This window comes from Equus przewalskii, chromosome 9 (genome assembly GCF_037783145.1).
Source record: "Equus przewalskii isolate Varuska chromosome 9, EquPr2, whole genome shotgun sequence".
In the NCBI taxonomy this organism is placed as follows: Eukaryota; Metazoa; Chordata; class Mammalia; order Perissodactyla; family Equidae; genus Equus; species Equus przewalskii.
The window spans coordinates 33,886,807-33,904,063 of record NC_091839.1 but is presented as its reverse complement, the minus strand read 5'-3'; the positions used below and the strand labels follow the sequence as shown (position 1 = coordinate 33,904,063).

Below are 17,257 nucleotides of genomic sequence, written 5' to 3'. Positions count from 1 at the left end.
AAAAATATTGCAAGATAAAGAGGATAAGGTAGTACTTTCAGAATTCTACGATGGCAGCATTACTCTGATATAAAAATCAGATAAAGATATTATAAGAAAGGAAAGCTAAAAACAAATATCCATCGTGAACATAGACACACACATCCTCAGCAAAATTGTAGCAAGTATAATAAATCAATATATTTAAAAAGACAGTAGATCATTACCAAATGTAGTTAAACATGAGGATGCAAGGTTACATTAGCATTTGAAAATCAATCAGTGTGATTTGCCATATTGATAGACTGAAAAAGAAAAGAAAGTGATCATTTCAAGAGAGGCAGAAAAAGCATAAGCAATCAAAAGGCAGAGATTGTCAGACTGGATGTTAAAAACAAGATCCAACTAAATGCTGTCTATAGCATACACAGTTTATATTTAAAGATGTGGAAGTAAAGGAATGGAAAAAGATATATCATGCAAACAGCAGCCATAAGAAAGGTAGAGTGGCTATACTAATATCAGATAAAATAGACTTTAAAACAAAAAAAAGTTACTAGAGAAAAATAGGGACCTTTTAGAAGGACAAAAGCGTCAATCTATCAGGAAAATATAAGAATTATAAACATATATGCAACCTAAACAACAGAGCACTAAAATACACAGAGCAAAAACTGATAGAAATGAAGGGAGAAATAGACAATTCAACAATAACAATCGAAGACTTCAATACTCTACTTTCAATAATGGATAGAACAACTGGACAGAAGATTAGCAAGGAAATAGGAAATAGACAACTTGGACACACTATAAACCAAATAGACCTAGCAGACGTCAATAAGACACTCTACCCAACAACAGTGGACTATACATTCTTCTCAAGTGCACGTGAATACACCATGTGTTAGGCCATAAAATAAACCTCAAAATATTTAAAAGAATAGAAATAATACAAAGTATTTCCCTTACCACAGTGGAATGAAATTAAAAATCAGTAACAGAAAGAAATTTGGAACACACAGAAGTATGTGAAATTAAACAACACACTCTCAAATGATCAATGAGTCAAAAAAGAAATCAAAAGGGAATTAGAAAATACTGTGACATGAATGAAAATGAAGATACGATATATCAAAACTTATAAATGAAGATACGATATATCAAAACTTATAGGATGTAGCTAAAGCAGTTCTTAGAGGGAAATTCATCCCTGTAAATGTCTATGTTAAAAAAGAAGAAAAATCTCAAATCAGCTACGTAAACTCCCACTGTAAGATGCTGAAAAAAGAAGAGTAAACTAAACCTCAAGCAAGCAGAAAGAAAAAATAAGGAAGATTAGATTGGAAATTAATGAAGTCAAGAGTACAAAAACCAATAGAGAAAATCAATGAAACCAAAAGCTAGTTCTTTGAAAAGATTTAAAAAAATTGACAAACCTTTAGCTACATTGACCGAGAAAAAAGAGAGAAGACTCAAATTACTGGAATCAGAAATGAAATAAAGGAAATGACACCAGATCGAAGGAACACAAAGGATCAAAAAACGGTAAATAAGTGGGCAAATGTAAAAGTTATCATCCGTTTCCATTGCTTAATTTTATCAAAAGGCAAATGATTGTTTAAAGTAAAAATTATAACATTGTGATTGTGGGTTTGTGATGTATTTAGATATAAAATATATGACAGCAATAATATAAAAAATGGGGTTATAAATGGAATTGCACTGTTCAAGATGTTTACAGTTTGCATGATATGGTGTGGTATTAAGTCTAAGTAGACACTGAAATGTAAAGTCTCTAATCCATTTTGACTTGATTTTTATGTGTAGTGTAAGATAAGGGTTCAGTTTCATTTTTTTCTATGTGGCTGTCCAGTTTTCCCAATGCCATTTATTGAAGACACTATCCTTTCCCCATTGTGTATTTTTGGCCTTTTTATCGTAAATAAATTTACCACACATACATGGGTTTATTTCTGGGCTGTCTGTTCTGTTCCATTGATCTATGTGTCTGTTTTTCTGCCGATACCATACTGTTTTGATTGCAATCCCTAGAACAACCATTAAAAAATTTTTCAAAGAGGTACAGCTGAAAAGCTAACAAAGGAATTAAAATGGAATAAATATTCAGTTAACCTCAAATAAGGCAAATTTATTAAAAGATTATTGATAACATTGCTATATTGGAAGCATCATCTTCATCCTGTTATAGAAAAATGGCAACATAAATAAATTGAAGTAGATTTACTGTTATATACTACAGAGGCAGTGACAGATGTAACATGTTTGATTACCAGTTCTTCCATCTCTGGCTGTATGATCTTGAATGTATTACCTAATCTTTCTGAGTCTCTTGGGGAGAACATTAAAACTTACCTAGAGGGATGTCAGCTTCACAAGATCGCATAATACATATAAAGACACTGGTACATAGCAGTCACTCAATAAGTACTTGTTGAATTAATTAGCTAATTAACACATATAAGAGGTTTAACACAGTGCCTGGCCCAGAAAAATATCTAATAAATATTACCTATGATTATGTTTATTAACAACTCATAATTATGGGTTGTAGTAACTTGGTCAAGACACCAGGTGGCGTGAGATAATAAAAATCATTGCCACTTTATAATGCTCCTCAGAACACAATTGTACAATGATTTGCACACTACGTATGTTCGTGAAAGGCTGAGATTCAAATTTCCTAGGTCAACATACAAATTTCAAAATGCCTTTATTCGTCTTCTGTAGCAATTTCATTTCAGCATTTCAGTCTATCTGCCTTTGCCTCTCAAGTAATAACAGGCCAAGCCCCAAACATTACAGACATTTTCTTTTATCCTCAACTCTCCTAGGAAGCAAGGATTAACTCTAGTTTATCAATGAGAAAACTGAAGTTGGGCAAAAATGGTATTCAAACCAAGGCTTGAAAGAAATGCCTTCAAAAATTACGTTACCTGATCTCCCATGGCCCTTAATTCCTCTGTAGAAGTATCAATAAAGAAATAGCTAAAGTAACTTGTTTCAGGCAAAATGTAAGAAGCAATATCCAAGTTTATTATGCTTTATAAGCTTGCATGTGAATGAACATTTTTTTTTTAATTTTTTATGTTATGCTTCCAGACTTACATTCTAGAATGTTATCTTTTTTTTTCTTCTCTCCAAAGCCCCCTGGTATATAGCTGTATATTCTAGTTGTGAGTGCCTCTGGTTGTGCTATGTGGGACGCTGCCTCAGCGTGGCCTGACAAGCGGTGCCATGTCCTCGCCCAGGATCCAAACCAGCAAAACCCTGGGCCGCCGAAGCAGAGCAGAGAACTTAACCACTGGGCCACAGGGCCAGCCGTGAATGAACATTTAACAGGCATATTGTAAAGAATTTTAAAGTGAAAGCTTATTAATAATGCAAAATGTTTACATAATACTCATATCCAAGAGTCTTAAAATACTTTTTGGTTTAAAAAATTAATATATGTAGATAGGCATCATAATTTTCCATTTACAAATGAAAAAACAGAGCACATTTTGGGATAAATCATTTAATCAAAGTCACTCCCTCCAAACCCATCTTGGAATTGGTTTCAGAGTACTTATATGCTTGGTTTCCCAGACCAAAGTAGCATTTATTTATTCTCTCTTTTATTTAACAAATATTTATTGAATACTGTGTGGAGACTAATAAAAACCAGATACAAATCATTCCTAAAAAGTGTTAATCTCTGAGGTAAAAGAATCACGCTAGAGAATATTTTCTGGACTGGCTCTTCCAGCCTCAAGACCTGGCTTTCCACTGGCACTATGGCTGGTTCTGTCTGTTCAAATGATGCTATGACGCAACTGTGTGGCTCCAGAGTTGTCACCAACGTCTGTCATCCTGAAAGAGAAGCATTCCTGGACCTTGATAAGGTCCTGTCTGGGGCCATGGGATGAGAGGGTAGGGAGATGGAGATTACTGCCACTTCCTTCTTTGGGTCACCAGCCAACACAGATCTCCTTTCCAATTTTACAAACCTTGGTGCACAGAAATGTCCATTCACTGGACACATGTATAAGCTAGGACAGATATAGACAAGCCATTCCAGAAACCATTCTGCAATCCATGTAGTACATAACACAAACTAGAAAGAAATAACACCTTTAAAGAATACTGCAGGGGCCGGCCCAGTGGCCGAGTGGTTAAGTTCGCACATTCTGCTTCGCGGCCCCGGGTTTTGCGGGTTCGGATCCTGGGTGCAGACATGGCACTGCTCATCAGGCCATGCTGAGGTGGCGTCCCTCATGCCACAACTAGAAGGACCCACAACTAAAAATACACGACTATGTACCAGGGAGCTTTGAGGAGAAAAAGGAAAAATAAAATCTTGAAAAAAAAGAATACTGCAGTGTTTCTCAGTGTGGTCCCTGACTACTTCAACTCTACTGCAGACCTGCCAAGTTAGTAGCACCTCCTGAGATAGGGTCTGGGAATTCACAATGCATTTTTAACAGGCTCGTTAGGCGACTGCGGTGTAAAGTTTGAAAATTAAATATTGGAGATTTCTTTTAGCCGAGAGAATCAGAGAGAGCAATATGCAGGGAGTGGCACTGAAACAGGGCCTTGAATATAGGGAGAGAACATTCCTGACAGGAAAGCAATAGCTTGAGCAGAGGCAACGCAAGTGTAAGAACGGGTTCCTTTGGAATGGGGCAAAGGATATGTGGCAATCTGTAATAAGGGATACAGCTGGAATGATTCATAGGCTCAAGTCAGAAGAGGTGTAAATGTCGTGTTAAGGAGTCTGGACTTTGCTTTATAGAGCCAGGAGGAGAGTTACAGTAATGGTCCTGATGAGAGCAATAATGGCCTGAGACAAGGGTAATGAGGTTCTACACTATCCCAAACCATTGGCTTATTATCCGTCTTTACAATTCTCTCAAGCTTTAACAAACTCAAAGAAGGAGGTCCCTTTTGTTTAGGAGAATCATAAAATATTTGAGAGAGAGAAAAAAAGACGTTATCGAGTATGGTGGTTTTCAAACTAAGCACTGCAAAATGTGGTGGCGTGCGGGAGGCCCGTCAAGTGGGCTCTGGATCTCCCCACCTGGTTTAACTGGAGTTTAACCTCTAGTTTGAAAAAACTGCTTTAAATATGCTAGACTCCAAAGGGGAGGGGGACACAGGATCTGAGTGAAAGTGATGGATCTCAGTTGTTTCTTTAGTTAGTGATCCTGTGAGTCTCTTTATCATGGAAAACATTCTCCTACCTATGATCCCAGTGACTCTCTTGAAGATTATATCTCACGCTGCAAATATCTCAATAGATTTTTAATTTTGTCTAAAATCTCATTCGACAAGGGAAACTGTCAGCCACGGCAGAGGCTTCTCCAGCCTCGTTCCCCCTCCGCGCAGTTAACTCTCAGGTGAAACATTACCTGCAGTGATGCGGTGGAAAGGAGGGCGGGGCGGCTACCAGCCAGTGGCTCTGCAGCGTCAGAATCTTCAGAAGGTTCGCTGGGGGAATTGTTCTAGAGAAGATCTCTTTCTTTAGAGTGATATACAGACCGCTCAACAGAAAGAAGAAAACAAACTCATTCTGGCAAAAGTGGTGAGGCAGCAGGAAATCTAGCCCTTTAAGAAGTCTTGGTTGAGCTAGATCAGAGGTGTTAACATTTAAAATAACTTTAAGTATCTGTATAGAAAATATTACATAGTTATATTTGCAATTATATAGCTTTTAAAAATATATGTATAAAGCAGTTTATTCAAACCAAAGGATACCAAGCTGCTCTTCTTAAACAAGGCCGGAAGACTCTCAAACTGAGGACTACTGACCTTGAATTGACATTGCTTCTCACAAGCAGTCATAGCAGATCAAAATGTCACCTAGAGTCAGTTAAAAGAAGCAGGTCAATAAGAACAAACAAATGGGGCTAGCCATGACGACACTCTTCTTCATATACAGTTGGCTTCTCCCCAGACATACCCCTGAAACTGTCATCTTAAAGGAAGAAAGAAGTGACATTCTAACCACTAGCCTTCTCTCAGCACTCATCTTTTAGGACTGATATAAAACGTATGAAACTATTGACTAACCATGTTTTCCTCCTTTAGTCTGCGCTTCTTTTTCCTCTACCACTCTGTTATTTCCTTCAGAGGTTTCTCTTACTCAGAGCAATTCTGTTAGAGACAATTCTTATCACTCTTCAGTGAATAAACTCAGCCTCGGAGGGTTAATTCACTTCCTTATGGACCTACATCTACAAGTGATATAGCCTAGATTTAAACCCAGATAATCTGGAACCTGATGCCTCACCTTTTTCCATGTTGTCCATGATGATTGTCACATGAAATCCAACACTGTCTACAGCAGGGTGAAATTGGCAGAGAACCAACAAGACAGATCAATGGACAGACAGGAAAGTTCCAAAATAGTCCCAGGCATATACAAGAGATGATATATGATACAGGCGGCATTTCAAATCAGCGAGAAAAGAATGGATTTTCCAACAAATCGTATTTTAACATAAAAATTTAAATGAAATCCCTACTTCATACCATATATCAGAATTCCAATTGGATTAAGATTTTTTAATGTAAAAAACCAAACACTAAATATCTACTTAAATGTTCTATATATATATGTTTACTTATATTTTGTGTATTTGCTTGTATTTTATAGGTACACGTTTACAAAATGTAGAGGACAGGAAGGATTTTCAATACATGCCACTGATGGTGGAAAGCATAAATGAATTAGTGAGAGACTTGGTTACCAAAAATTTAAGACTTCCACAGGAAAAAAAAATCTCTTAAATCTATAGCTCTGGGCCTACATTTCCACCTGCCTCCTGTCCGAGCTGCTGGCTTCCTGTGTCCGTTTATAGTTGGCTATCTTCTCATCAACCAACTTATCAAGTAGGAGAAACATCTCCCAACTAGTATTCAACACTTAACTGCAACTGTGACCCCAGGTATACCAAACTTTCTAGAACCCAGTTCCTTTCCTTATAAATAGAAAGTGTTGACCGAGGATATTTCCGAGGTCTTTTCCATTGTGAAATTATGATTCTCTTTTTACAGCTTCTATTTCTACTGTTGCAGTTTGCGGTGGATAATAAATAACCACCCCTTCTTTTCCTGAGTTTAGAAGCAATTAAGAAATAAAACACAATAGAGAGACAAATGGTAACCAAGGGAATAGCTTCCTAACAGATAATGTGGAATTTGAAAACGTGGCTTGAATCCATGGCCCCGTGAGCATGCTAGCACTCTCCCCTCAACACAGAGTTAAATTCACCCACCAGTCAAAGGCTGAGCTTGACCACCACAGTCCCCCCGACCCCCGACACACGGTGCATGGCAGGGAAGGAAAATAAGGGGAGAGAATGTGAGATTGAACTAGCCATGCTCATTTCCTCCTCAAAACCTCACCAGAGGTAGGAATATAAATTTAGTTGAAGTCCCGGCACATGAAGTCACAGAGGAATGGGAAAGTATGTTCTAACTCCACTGGGACGTTACTATGACTCTGACTCCAATCACATATTTCTCCACACCTCTTGATAACTGGCCTTTCTCTTTTATTTAGGAAAAAATTATATTCTCTTAACTGGTCTTCCCATCTCTGGTCTCCCCGCCATCTTGTCCATTCTGTGCACCACTTCCATACTAATCTTCCAAAATCATGTCATAATCATGAGATAGCTACACAAAATCTGAACTTGAAGTCAGGAAACATGGGTTTTTAATTCTGGTTCTTTTACTAGTTAGCAATATGACCCTGGGCAAGTCACTTTACTTTCCTGGGTTTAGGGAATCCTCATCTATAGAATGGCATGGTTAGACTATTTCTTCCCATTCCTTAATATCAATTCAAGTCTCAAAACCTTCAGTAAATTTGTCTGCAGTGTAAATCCCTTAGCATGGCTAAGGGCTCTGTATGGCTCTATACGACTGACTCATGATTTCCAGATGTCATTAGTAGAACTTTCTATAGGGCTTGTCCTTTCTACAAAATAGATCTCTAAAACATTTAGTACTTTATCATTTCCGTGCTGCTCCTTTATCTGCGGGGCACCTCCCCACTCACAACACCCTCTCTCCAAACACTGTTGATTCTAGAAGATCCAGCAAAAACAACACTTCTTTCCCAAGCCTTTTTGGCTCTTCCTAGGCAGCGGTGCTCTCACATTCAGATCTAAGTTGGAGCTCTATTGGTCATATATCCACCTGTGTGGGAGAAACTGACTGCGCACTGAATGGCCAGGCCTCGCTCCCACTCTCCTGATGGGAGGTGGAGCCTTGTTACTAGTTCTAGACAAGGGACTGCTGTGGAAAAAGGATACGTGCTATTTCTGGGTCAAATTGTCCTCCTGTTTTCCCTTCCCCTACTCTGGCAACCTGAGAACTATGTGTGTAGATGCCCATTTCACAAGACCTTCTGATGTGAAAGACGTGGAGGACAGTTGGGTTAAGCAAGCGAGATTAGCTACCACAGCACAGCCCAGCCTGTTCTCACACACCACCTGAAAGAAGGCTGAGGGCCACATGGCCGCTGCTGTGTCCTCAACTGCACACAGAGATATCACTGCACCGTGGGAGAGGGCTGCCAGTATTTATTATACATGTTTATTTATAATTAATAATTATAATAATCTGTGAGAATAATAATAGTATTTATAACAATACTACAGTTTATTCTATCTTATATATTATACTATATTATGTTATGTCATTATTCATTATTATATCATTTATAATAAATACCAAAATGTTTCTTATATATTTGTTTTTTTCCTAAAAATCAGCTTTTTCCTTAATGCTTACAAGATATAATTGAATTCCTGCTCTAAGCAATAGGGCCGAGACCCAAATCAAGAGTTCCAATCTTTTAAGGAATTGCACTTCTTTTCATTGTTTGTTGGATTTCGTGACATTTTTGCCACTTCCTAAAAATAGAAGTGACTTTAACATCAGTGATGAATAAAACTGATGCTTGGAGAGTGTGGGTAACCTGCCCATGTTCACGGAGCAGAGTCCAGGGCTGCACCACCTCCAGCGGGGAGCAGCTTCCGTCAGGAAGGCAGTCTGGGGAGCTGCAGAAAAGATGCTTTTGCTACACACCTTCCTCAAAAATTACCCCTTTTCATTTTTTGAAAAATTGTTATTATGAAAAATTTCAAGAATACGCTCAAAAGTAGAGCTAATGGTCCAATGAACCCCCACTTATCCATGACCCAGATTCAATAGTCATCAAGATTTTGCCCACTTGCCTCATCTATTTTTAAAATTTTTTAAATATTCATATTTTTATACGTAACCACATTGGCAATATCACACAAAAAGTTTTCAATTCTTACACTGATTTTGAAAAATTAAAAGTAATGGAAAAATTAATTTTGTTGAGGAAATTATTTTGAAACACAACACAGTACCCCATTGCAACACCTGCAGATGCCCTCAAATCCGACAGAGCAGTGGTTCCCACTGTTCAGTATCCCCGCGGCAGCTCCCGGGGCTTGCAGGTGATTCTTCAGGTGACAGCCAGCCAGTTCTCCTCCAAACAAAACACCCACTTGCAGGACGAAAGGTTCTCTCTGCTCCTCTCCACCACGGCCTCTTCCCCTGGCCATACGGCAGGAGGTTTTGGTTCCAAAGATACCCTTCCGTGAGAGAGACCAGAATGAGAGAAGATGTGAAATGTCTAAGAAGTCACCCAAGTAAGCTGGAAATTCCCCCAAATGTTTGAAGTATGGAGGAGCGGGTGTTAGCGTCACTTGTTGCTATGAGTGTTTATTGTTATAAGTGTATATAGGAATGTGTGTGTGTGTGTTGTTATAAGTTTTGATTTGTGTGGAAAGGGAATTAGAAAACAGCAGGAGATAATTCAAAAGGCTTCAATCATCCGATTGAAGCTGTGACGATCAGGGACCCTGTTTGGCGTCCTTACAAGCCATGCCGCCTGGGTAAGTCATTCACCCTCAGCACTGGTTTCCTCACCAAGGAGATGAGGATGCTGAAGCCTACCTCTCGTTAGTATTGGTACAGTGAGGGCGAGAGAAACTGTGCACCAGGGGGCTTAGCAGACATCATCCTATTGAGACAAGGTTGTAGTGGGTGGAATGTGCTTCTAGAGACTTCCCCAGGGTTCCCCTGTGATCCAGTTTGGGAGTAGGTGTGACTTCTGCCCACTTCTTTTCTATCCTTGGTCATAACATTTCAGGAGGGTAGGAACTTAGTCCTGGGTCACCCACAAAGCATGATCGGGAGAAAGGAAGAAGTGGCGGCAGGGCAGGAGCTCCATTTTCACTCAGGAGAGCTTTCCTTTAGCTCAGTGCCTGAGCTTGAGACAGGCCTGAGCACCAAGCCTGAGACACCACGGAGAAATTTCAAGTGCAAACTAAAAGCGAAAAGTTGAACAGAGAGAAAAAAAATTACACATTGCCCTGTTTCTTTAAAAAATATATATTATCGGGGCCGGCCTGCTGGCTTAGTGATTAAGTTCGCATGCTTCCCTTTGGCAGCCCTGGGTTTGCAGGTTCAGATCCTGGGCATGGACCTACACACCGCTCATCAAGCCATGCTTTGGTGGCGTCCCATCTACAAAATAGAGGAAGATTGCCACAGATGTTAGCTCAGCAGCAATCTTCCTCAAGCGAAAAGAGGAAGATTAGCAACAGACGTTGGCTCAGGGCCAAACTTCCTCACCAAAAGAAATATATGTACATATATAATTTTTAAACTTCTGTGAGATCAGAAACTGTTGAAGCTATTTGCTTCCTATGGATAAATCACTGAGCTGTTTTCTTCCCAGAAAAATCTGTGATGCCTTAACAATGTTTGGGGTAGGCGAGAAAGGAAATCAGAATGAGTCCCTTTTTGTCAACTATAAGGAGAGGTGGGAAAGAAGCACAATAATCGATTATAGAGGGGTCCACAGGGAATGGGATGTACTCGAAGCTGAAACCTTTCCCACTCCTGAATCTCCACGCTCCTCAATTCCTTGAACGAGGCACAGCTTGATGTGTGGCCCAAACAGTGCCTCTTGGGGCCTTAAAAAGACACGACTGGCAGTCTGGGGATTTCATTACAGCAAAGTCAAGCATAATAATAGTAACTGTAAGAACAAATAATAATAGAGAATGCTTATTATGAGCCAGTCAAGTACTGTTTGGCCCACAAAAGCTCCCGACAGACAATATCTCCTGACAAGGAGTGGCAGTTGAAAGGCCAGTTGGGAAGACTATCTTCCCATTATTTTAAATTCAGGATTCACTTGTAGCTGGATGCCGATTTACGTTTGAACTAGTGTCCCAAGTGTGTGAGAAGATGACCCAGGGGCTGCCAAGAGGTCATCATCACTGATGCCAGAATTTGACAATTTCACCTCTGTCTCCTTAAGTAACAAGCTGGAGTCTCCTTTCAAAATTTCCATTATGGAATAGAGTTTTCACATCCCATTCTGGTGATAGATATAACAGATCTAAATTTTTCTCACTTGATATCTTTGGAATTAAACAATGTATAGCTTCTCCAAAACAAATAATAACAGCATTATTCAGACAGACTGGTAAAACTTGGATTGAGAAAAAGGAGATTATGTTTTGTCTGTATTGGTAGTGTAATCCTGACATGCCTGAGGGCAGAATTACCAGCCGGAGTCTGCAGGTGATAGGTGCTGTGTGTGCTTCAGGTCCATGGTGATGCAAGACGCTGTCCCAGCTGCTTTTGATTGCTACAGAAAGCTCAGACTGGCCCTGTCCAACGCCTACTTCTGGTGTGATTTGTGTTAGGGGTTACAGGTCAGAAAGCATGAGTGACAAATGCAGTACAAGTAGGAAGGACCATACACTCTAATTCGTTATCTCTTAGGCAATTGGAATTGTTGGCAAGAACTGATCGATTTAGTCATGAACTTACTTATTTACTGTGTATTTATGGAGCACATACTGTGTTCAAAGCCCTGAGCGAGGTCCTAGCAAGATGCTAGGTGGTATGAGACACTTCAAAAAGATCATTCTTCAGGATTAAATATTTTTCTTAAAGAAAAGAATAAGCAATGAAAAGGCTAAATAATGAAACACATACACACACATACATACATAAATTAAGAAATTACTAAGACAATTAAGAGGTGCTTCTCCATTGGATGTTGCTCTTTTGGTAATTCAGTTACGGTTACTTTTGTCAACCTTATTCAGTGTGGAAGGATACCACACAAGGGCATATGGTAGAGATCTTTGTGGGCCATCTTAAAGGCTGGCTACCATGAGGGGTGGGGGATTGCCTGGGAAGGAACTTTATGGTGAAATGGAAATGTTCTATGGCATGATAAAATATGTGGGTTACATGTACACATACATTAATCAAAACTGTACAGCTAAGATTTGCACATTTCAGTCAATGTATAAATATTTTACGTAGAAAACAACTATAAATAATAATAATAATCAGGAAAGGATGGGGAGTAGAGGGTAATACAAGAGTGGTAGAAAGTTGATAATTTTTGAATCTGGATAGATCGGTACAGGTGAATTTATTAGACTAAGACATTAAACATTACACTTTATAAAATTCCACTTCAGAGGGTCATTTAGAAAGAATCAGGGAATTAAGAAATTGCACATATATGATATTTACCCAAGGATGCACCAAAGCATCTTTAACTTGATACTTGTGGAAATGTTTTAAAGAGGGTTGCACATATCTCTGCCTTATTAAGTTGTACGTACAAGTGTATGTTCATATGTGTGCATGAGGGAGGGGGGACTTTCTTGTTGACTCAGGGTCATCATTATACCTGGTTATTCTCATGCTTTTCTGTGAGTAAAGCTGTTCTGGACTAAAAGCAGCTGCAAGATAGTTTAGGTTGAATTACCTAATAGAATTTCAAGCCTTTTACTTAGAACTGACTTTCTAAATATAACCCCAAATAACACCCCAAATTTCCCCATGGTAGTTAACTCTTTCTACAAAAGCATTGCACACAAGTGACCACAGACTACTTTGCTTTTTTGAAATCTCTTCTTTTTGTTAGATTGTTTTTGTCTCCTTTCTTCCTACTAAGCTATAGGCTTTCAGGGCTTCAGCCCTAGAGCATCTCCCACTTCTGCTGCTGATTCTACTCCATTTAAGACTAAGGAACCAGACAGCAGTTCTACCCAGAACACTACAACTTAGTGTTTAAAAGCAGAGCGTAGACACTGGAGACCAATGGCCTGGATTCAAATCCCATTTCTACCACCACTGACTCATTGCTTCACTTTGTCTGTGTTTCTTAACCTCTGTACTCCTTGTTTTCTTATATGTAAAATGGTCTTAATAACAGTACATCAGAAGATTGTTGTCAGGATTAAATGAGCAAATACTTGGAAAATGTTCAGGACAATGCCCAGCGTTACAGATATATTGTGTTTAAAATAGATTCTGATGAATTCCTCCTATGCTTTATCAAATGGAAATAAAGGGCCATGTTACATGAATAAACATTTACAGAGAGCAAACACAAACAAAATTTACTGTTTTAATCAGGAAAAGCAAGCAAGTTAAGTGGATACATACAGAGATTATTGTGCTGCATAATCATTTACCATTTTTGCCCAAAACTACAAGCAACTCATGTAAGTAATTGGAATTGGAATTCCTTCACATACTGAACCTACTTTACAATTTTGCTCGTCCAATTTCAATTATTTTCTGATACCCCATGTTTATCATCATCTTCATTGGAAACACACATTTTAAACACCAAATAACCTACACCCCAAAAGCTGGAATTCCCAAGCTTTGACACTTTCCCCACCTTCCTCTTAATTTAGACTCCACGGGACCAACTTCCACATTCCTCTTTGGTCAGTCTCTCTCACTGTACTCTCTTCATTTGTCCTTTACTCTGCCTCCTCCTAAAAAAAATTAGTTCTGAGAATAGGGGGGCCAGGAGGTAACCATAGTTCTGAAGGCACCCAGACAACACTGGGAACAAGGCCTGGATCGTGTAAGAGACTGTTTGACTTTAGACCTTCAAGAGTAAATGAACCTGCACCCATTTAATTTTGCCTTGTTGCTTTAAATTGTAGTGAGGAGAAATAAGGGGCCTTGGTGTCTTTTGTTTTGGGGGTTTGTTTGTTTGTTTTTTAGCACGCACAGGAAGTTACACTCTTTGCTTCAAAACAGTCCTTTAAAACTCTCATTGATTCTATTTCTTAAGGCAGAGGGCAGCCTATTTTGGCCTGTAGGTAAAAGGCAGAGAGGAGGGTCAAGCACACAGAGAGAATGGAGTGGAAACCTTAGTGAAGAAAAGGAAGGGAAGAGCCGTAGAGAAGAGAGGTAGTCGAGTGTGTGCTGCCTGTTCTGGAACTCTTCCCTCCGGAGTCCTCAGTGAATCAAGTGCTGCTATATGTACGATTCCTGCGCAAGGGCATGCCCAGCCTACAAACTTACCTACCACACCTGCCCTCATTCCCCGAAGTGTCTCTAAGAATTGAGAATAAAGGGCATAACATGCCAAAAGTTGGGATAATTAACATGCAAATAGGAATTAGTTTTCAAAAGTAAATTACGGTCTCGGATCTTTGTTTGAACTGAGGGAGAGCCTCAGAAACTAGAAAGATTAAGGAGGAGGAGGGGAAAGGGAGGATTTGACACTGAAGATTAGTAAACAGAAAGCAAAGGCTTCAGGGAGAGAAACACGTCCTGGCATTTCACCAGGACTTGGCTCCCATTCATCTGTAAGGACAGACAAAGCTGTGGTGCAAGGGACACCATCTACTTGGGTTTGCTCGGGTCCAAGGCATTACCCAGGATGGAGAGTCTTCCCGGGAGGTGACACATTTGTTGATGCAAATAATCCATAATCAATCTATAAATCAAAATTCAGGTGAGTTTTTTTTTGAGCCGGATCTGAGGACTAGCCCAGGGCCTTCCTTTCCTAAGGAAAGGAGTGCAGTGTGCAGAGTGGTTATATACCATCTTGGCACAAAGGGCATACATCACATATAATAGAAATGTCCCATTTACGATTGTCACGAGATGCTTAGCTGGCACAGCAGATCAGTGGTCAGCAGGTCAGTGGTCACAAGGTGATCACAGCACGTCAGTAATTAATCCTTAGTTTAGGGAGAGATGCTTATCCTAAAGGAAATGCCAACATGAGGGAGGTTACATTCCTGTCTTTACGTGCATCAGTCTTGTCATTGGGACAGAGTAAATATTTAAAGCAGATGTACAATGCATGCTCAAGAAGCCACATCAGGCCCTTTTGGGTAAACAAAGTCAGGCCAAATTAGTTTTATGTGAAATGGCTCCCTCACATACGCCAATATATCCTGTTTTCCCCCTTTTGATCTATAATCTTTTGATAGAAAGCATTGATGATCAAAATATTGTCCCTCAGTGCCAGGGTGGTTGCTGCCACCTCAGTGTTGGGCTTTTCCCTCATTTATTTGCCCAGTTGTCTATGTTGGGGGGAATAGTCAGACAAGCATAGAGGTATATATTAACAGAGGAAGAATTTCATAGGTTTTTCTGTTAATTTTAGGTTGTTGCACAAACATTTCACATGCTTTGTTAATGTTTACATCATTTACAATTATAATTGCAATCTGGATCAAAAGAGGGAACCAATACCTGAAGAGAGCCCAGCAAACAAATGAAGACCGGATGTAGGATCACTTAAGACATTCGCCTGCTGTTTCACGTGCTTTAGCAGAGACGACACACTGGAAGATTCATCTGGTATGAAAACACAGCATTCAGTCTGAACGATTGTATATGTACCACCTTGGGATGCAGTTAAAATATCTAAAGCCACTCTGTTTTGAAGGACAGCCTTTTTCATTAAGGACATTTCAGTATTTAATAAGACTATTCCTGCTTGACTGTCATTAAGGGCTTGTTGAGTTAATTTAGTCAGGGCTTCTATGTGTGATAATGACATCTTCTAGCCCCAAGGAAGGAACAAATATAGCCACTAGGTGGCCATACCAGTAGAACACTGAATGAGCCCATCTGGCCTTAAAGAGAGGAAGATTGTTGCAGGTGTTAGCTCAGTGTGACTCCTTCTCTGCATCCAGGGGAAGCTCAGGGTGCAGTGTTTTAGCCACCCAGACAGTAGCCAAGGCCAGAGATTTGTTCCACACAACCACTGAGTTCCATTAGGAGCCACTCAAAAAATGCCTGCCTTCGAGACCAGTCTGTTCCAAGCCAATCACTTTCTTTAAGTATGATAATATTCTGAAAATCTTAAATGGAACAATTATAAAACAGGTATATGGCTTAAGCACTACAAAGGTTTACATGAGGAGATATAAGGTGAGAATACAGGTCTGGTCAGGAGTCTTGGGACAGCTGTCTACAACAGAGGCCGTCTTCTTTTCATCCTGGTTTGGAGATATTTGCATTGATCAGTTGAAGTCAAGTATCAGAAATAAGAACTGAAACCCACTCAGATGGAAAAGACTTTTTTTAAAAAAATGAGAAATGTGAATCCATGAGTCTATGCCTTTTGCTTCTGCAACATGTCAATTGGTTAAAAGTGTGTGATATTGGGCCAGCCCTGTGGCTGAGTGGTTAAGTTTGCGTGCTCCACTTTGGTGGCCCAGGGTTTCCCTGATTCAGATCCTGGGTACGGACCCAGCACCCCTCATCAAGGCATGCTGAGGTGGCGTCCCACATAGCACAACCTGAAGGACCTACAACTAGAATATACAACTATATACTGAGGGGGCCTGGGGAGGAGAAGGAAAAAGAGATTGGCAACAGATGTTAGCTCAGGGCCAATCTTAAAAAAAATTTTTTTAAATAAAAAAAGAACAAGCACTTTTTTAAAAGTGCCTGGTATTGGCCTTTCCCACAGGGCTGCAAAGAATCTTTTTATCTTGTGTCTTTTATTTTTTTGAAGAAGATTAGCCCTGAGCTAACAGCTGCTGCCAATCCTCCTCTTTTTGCTGAGGAAGATTGTCCCTGAGCTAACATCTGTGCCTATCTTCCTCTACTTTATATGTGGGACACCTGCCACAACACTGCGTGATAAGTGGTGTGTAGGTCCACACCCAAAGTCCAAACTGGTGAACCCCAGTCCGCCGAAGCACAGTACGCAAACTTACACCGCTACGCCAGTAGGCCAGGTCCATTTTGTCCTTTCTAATAAACAAAATCGCCAGGTTGGAGTCCATGATTCTAAAGGTCTTTGTCTCCTGGGAGATCATTGTGAAAAGAATCAGCTACCAACCTCTCAATTCTTTTAAGTGTCTCGATGACACCTTGACAATAATTAAGCTATCTCCTTTAAGCAAAGTTAGTTCAT

The 17,257-nt window shown here is 39.7% G+C and overlaps 1 long non-coding RNA gene across 2 annotated transcripts in view; it reads left to right on the top strand.

Moving 5' to 3' along the window:
* The first annotated feature begins 9,443 nt into the window (after positions 1-9,443).
* LOC139073617 (uncharacterized) overlaps positions 9,444-17,257 on the top strand; it is a 37,994-nt gene continuing 30,180 nt past the window's right edge. The window contains exons 1-2 of one of the 2 annotated variants that reach the window (XR_011522535.1): positions 9,448-9,674; positions 15,491-15,687. This is a non-coding gene — a long non-coding RNA (uncharacterized lncRNA). Of the gene's footprint in view, positions 9,675-15,490; positions 15,688-17,257 lie in introns of both variants that reach the window. The other variant, XR_011522534.1, reaches the window with a different exon arrangement.